Raw genomic sequence first — 5,969 nt, 5'->3', positions numbered from 1 at the left:
TGGTTGCTGCCAAAAATAAAGAATTGGTCACATGAGAATGATTACTGAATAATAATATCATTGTTATTACTTTTCAAATAAATACATTTTATTTCATTTTTTCATGCACCTTTTTAGAATGATCACTAAACAAAACAAAAAAAAAAGTATACAACTTAAACTATACTGTTCTTTAGTACTCCACACAGCCCTCATATCACTTTTCATTTTCATTATACTGAGTGGAAGAAATTTGGTGAAATATGACCAATACACTTCACCTCCAGATATTCTGACTAACATTCAAAGAAGCACTTGAAAAAAACAAATCAAAATTCCATAATTGGAATAATTTGTATATAAGATAATAGACTGCAATTTAAACTATGCATCCTAGGAGAGGACCACTGAAATCCTGATGCCATACCTCGCTTTGATAACCATACATCACAGGCTGGTCCACAGCCCTCATACTAGATCTCTTTCATTTATTTATATTTACTTGGCTTTAAAACAGTACATGAATATAACACAAATGCAACCCTTAACACACAACCAATACAAAATTTAAATATTACACCATTTAGGTTTGCTTTAATTGGGAATAAGCAGGACTAATTAGGTGGGGGTGGGGAGGGAAACAGTTTAGAATTAATCCAAGCATCATTGACTATTAATGATGTGTCTGAGGTTGACAAATATTGACATTATATTTGAACACAGGTTTTTAATCAAATTACTTTAGTCATAAAACTATACTACTACTTCTAGTCAGCATGTAATGTCACCATTTGCGCAGTATGATAATTTTACCGTTCAGGATGCATTAACAGCAGTTCAACATTCCGAAGAAAGATTAATAGACAGAATATATTTGCATGTGAACAAAACAATTTAGCTGAAGCCTAATCAATTATGTTACTTTTAGCAATAGCTTAGGAAGAACACAAAGTACACATAAGTAAGAATGTAAAAATAATTATAATAACTAAAAATAATAATCTGTAATAAATGGATTTATATATTGCAAATAAAAGTCTCTATGGGCAACAAAAAAAAAAGGTTAAAAAAAAGCAAAGCCTGCACTGCTGAAATTCGAAAATGGATGCACTCTAACTTAATCTAGCTGAATGATGAAAAGACAAAGTGATTTTATTTGGATCAGCCCAGCAGAGGAAGAAAGTGGAGCTACCATGCCTGAAAACTGGCAGAGTTCTTGTCAATCCATCGACTAAAGTTTGTAGGTGTGTTTTTAGACAGTCAACTGACTATGGAGTGACACGTTAGCATAGTCTGCCGTTCTGCTATCTTTCATTTGCGTAATATAGCCAAGATACTACGTTATTTGAATCCTAGTGCAACAGAGCAGATTGTACATGCTTTTGTTACCAGTAGGCTTGATATGGGCAATGCCTTGCTGTTTGGTTTGCCAAAGAAGCAGTTCCGATCTCTCCAAAAGATTCAAAATTGGGCAGCTGGCTTGGTGAAGTGTGCCAAAATATTTGAACATGTGACACCAATTTTGAAAGACTTGCATTGGCTCTCTGTTGTCACGAAATGTTGTTCCTCTTGGAAATCTTGTGATTTTGTTTTTTAGAATATGAGTACAAACGCAGTCGCTCTTGCAGGTTCTTATTTATATGCAAACCGCCCATTCGCTTGGCAAATTCGACGCCGCCATGATTTGTACAATGCGTGCCTAGGACGTCCTAACCTCAAGCGCTGTCCAAACTGGCCCTGTCCAGACTGGCCCCGTCCATTCCCAGGCACATGTTTTTTCATTCGCTTGTTGTGCAATAAAAAAAATATTTTCATTTCGTTTCATTTATATTTCGACGGTATATCATAGAACGTGTTATGTTATGGCCTCCTACTAGTATCGTATCGTCATCCAGTAGGTCTAGGCCTATGTGTGTTTCCTTGTCTCTGTTTTTATTCTGCACTTATTTGTTTACGCGCCTAAGCTTTTTTACAGGTTTGTGGTGCGTCCTATGCTGTAAAATACTCCGCGAGGTAATGAGAGGAGGAGACAGGAGAAAGATGATGGTTCGATGACCTCAGTGCCTCAGCCCACTGCCGCATCGCTGCCTGTAGGCCCCTAGATAGCTACGAAGCAACTTCGCTTTACAGTAAAACATATTAAAATAAAGAAACAGAAAATATTTGACATACAAACAATGATCCTTTGGGACATAGCCTTTATTGTGGATCAAAATTATACGGTAGTAAAATACAATACGAAGTGAAGGTAAATCGCTTTGTACCGCGATCGGAAATCAATCAAGTTGAACGGAAAGTAGAACGGTTAAGTTAAAGTTTTGTGATGATCTACGCGCTCACTATCGCAGGCTAGGCCTACACCGTGAGGCTACAGTTCATATTTTTCTTTGTTACTTAATAATAATACTAATAATAAAAATATACAGTAAACAAACATATAAAAATGAAAAACTTGTACAGTATACCAACAATGATCCTTGGGCATAGCCTTTATTATTATGGATCGTTAATAACCAAAATAGTCTGTGAGATGGGGAAATCCCTTTTTTATTTTTACATTGCGGGTGTTTTTTTTTTTTTTTGTTTTTTTTTAAATCCACCCGGGTGATCGACCGGAAACAAACACTTTTTTTATTTTGGCCTTGCTTAACAACAAAGAGAGTAGGCGAGTACTAAGATCTACCCAACAAGTGCTCCTGGACATCCCAAGGAACAAATACAGCTGGGGAGATAAGGCTTTCATCACTGCTGGATCAAGGCTCTGGAATAAACTTCCTCTAAAAATCAGACAATCACCTTCTCTTGACAGTTTTAAGTCACAACTCAAGATGCACCTTTTATAAAAAATCTTTTTTGGAATGGCAACATAAGCAACGACTGTTGGAATGGCACCATAAAAATGGAACGATTGATTGATTGATTGATTGATTTGTTTACAACATTGTGTAGTGTGACATGAGATACATCCATGTGCACACTGCCCACCTTTCCGAGTAACATTACGCCCAGTGTATGTCTATGATGAGAGTTGACGCTAATGCCACATGACATACAGTACATAGACTGGCCTGCCGATTTCGCACTAGCTGTACTTTTGTACTCAAGGATAAAAATTTTGTTAGACATTAGCCGTTGTTAAGTGAAGGTAAACAAACATCGAGTGACAGCTGAGTTAGATCACTAGACCTACTTATACCCCACAACGGTTCTGACCTGCTTAACAACATCTCTATACAATTACGGTATGCCTTCCCATAAAACAAGATGCAAGTTATTTCAAGAAATTTGAAAAGAATTAACATTGACAAATCTCTGTCTGATATTAAACTGCACCTGGCTCTATCCAACTTGCTCTGTTTCAGATATATACAGTACTCTATAGTGGGAGCTTACCCCTGTATAGTGAGTTTTTATAGACAATATTAGATGTTCATTCTCCACTACTGAAGTGTTCTGCTTTCACCACATGCACCATGGTATTCGTGCGACTACCATAAAATGAAGGTTGTATATTTCCCAATATAATGTGCTCTCTCACCATGACACCACAATACTCTGATGGGATAATTTCCTGAATTAAATAATTGCATATTAATTAGGATTTCTAATTTTGTACTGTATATATAATTTTTTCTCTTTGTATGTTACTCCTGATGATACTTAAATAAAAGCGAAACATTGAATAAAATGACCTTGTCAATTTTTAGAGTGACATTCATACTCATTGCAGCACACTTTATCAAGCTCTTTTCAAACTTAAATATCTGCGTTCGAGTCTTGCACAAGTAACTTTTCTCATTTTGTTGCTGTCTCAGAAGAGGAAGTTCTTGGGGTTATTAAGACATCTTCAATTACCTCATGCTCACTTGACCCACTTTCATTGGAATTGTTCAATACATGCCTTCTTGTTCTCATACCAGTTATACTAAAGTTGTCAATATTTCTTGTTTATTTCCATCTTCCCTAATAACCATGCCTGCATTACACCCTTGTTAAAAAAAAACAATGCTAAATAACTCTTTTAGACCCAGATCCTATCTTCCATTTCTTAGAAAGTTTATCGAAAGGGTGGCATCCCATCAGCTGCAATCATAACTTAACCCTCTGGATACCGGATTCTTTTGTAGTGCAAACCCTTGAATATCGGATTCTTTTGCAGTGTAACAAGGTTTTTTGCGCTTTTTGAGTATACGTCGTTCTGGTGGATTTTTGGGAACTTTCTGTAAATTATACAGAAAAATGTTTCTAAAAACAAAGAAAGCTTATAGAATAAGCTTTCATTTGATGTATAATTTATATTTTGGGGAATTTTTTTTTCATAATATAATATAATATAATATATATATAATATAATAGAAATGACAGGAAAATGCTACATATAAATCGTCAGCAAAAACCAAAAAAAAAAATAAATTATAGCCAAAAAAAAATAAAAACAAATATAAAACATTCCTATTCCACACAGTTATATAATTTATTTACCCAACCATCCATAACTATAAGCGCGATCTTTCCATTCAAAAGCGTCGACTACCCTCACATTTCTAGGCCTAGGCTCATCTTCATCAAGAATATCTCCGCCGTCAGAACTGCTTGAAGCCGCACCGTCATCATCGCTAACAGGCACGTCTAAGTCTCTCGCACATCTGAAAATTCACCTTCATCGCTGTCTGAATCAAAAATCAGGTCAATCGCTTGCTCAGCTGTGTACACATCTTGTGCGGCCATTTCGAAAAATTTTTGAAATTAATAACGATTTTAAATTGATATTTCTAAACATTTTTATATAAGCGCATGTGAGTTCTTCACAGATTTCGAATAAACAAAAGCTTCACGCATGCGTGTTCAAAATTTCTGACGTATTGGACCTAAAATAAAAACAGAAGAGCGATTTGAAAACCACCTATTTTTTAGTCACGAAATTTCGATTGCAGTCGAAAATGGGAATTCTCGGTTTGAGGTCAATTTCGACTACAGTCGAAGACGGTATCTAGAGGGTTAACAGCAATGGTTTTATTTGCTTCCAGACAATCAGCCTATTGACCAAACCATAGTGTGGATCTGCTCTTTATTATGTCCAGAACGATATTCAGATTGCACTCAACAACCAAAACAAAGTTTTATTGGTCCTTTTGGGTTTCAGTCCTGCTTTCAGGCATGCAAATGAGAAAATTTATTTCCACTGAAACCCTGGCGAAACGGAACGCAGGACCAGGCGGGGGTGGGTACGGGAGGAGGTTGATCACCTTTGGAAGAGTGGCACGGCTATAAAAGTGTAGTTCTGAATAAATAAATAATAAAAGAACTTTATGGACAAATAATTGTATATGGATCTACCGAATTACAAAGAATGGAAGTATCGTAGGACAAATTTTTACCTATGACGTCATTTTTGAAAATACGCATTTGAGCGTATCTCGCTTATCCTTGATCGATCGTCTCCCAACTTTGAGTATGTTATAGCTGAGACAATTACCCTTCATAAATGTGACCTTTTTATTGTCAGGTTCAACTTCATCATCTTGTTGGTGAACCTCTTGTTATTGTCAGATCTTTTTTTTTTTTTCCATTTCATGTAGCACGATATCTAAAAATTGGTTGGTTCATACATGCACGCTTCATCGAACATTTAGCTTGGCCTGGAATAGTCACAATAAGGTTTTCAAAGTGCGCAGTTATGCGTGACGTCATCTACGCGCAATTTTGCGTTTTTACATTATCGATCATATCAGCCTAACCAATTGCCATTTCGAAATCGTATTAAGTGAGCATTAACTTAAAGTCAATGTTAAATGTAATTTACCCCATGCGTCAAAATTTTAAAGTGCTCGAAATCACATTTAGATTAAATTAGAGCAAGTTTTAGGCCATTTTGAGCAGTTCAAAATTTTTTGAAATTTACCACTACACATGCGCATTTTTACGCGCGCAGCATGTATGGAAGCTAGAAATTAATTTTTTTTTGTCACATTTTGGGTTCCTGACATTGT

Source organism: Anneissia japonica, unplaced genomic scaffold, assembly GCF_011630105.1.
Source record: "Anneissia japonica isolate Jap-2015-1 unplaced genomic scaffold, ASM1163010v1 scaffold921_len549748_cov171, whole genome shotgun sequence".
In the NCBI taxonomy this organism is placed as follows: Eukaryota; Metazoa; Echinodermata; class Crinoidea; order Comatulida; family Comatulidae; genus Anneissia; species Anneissia japonica.
The sequence above is the reverse complement of the archived record's forward strand: the minus strand, read 5'-3'. Positions refer to the sequence as shown.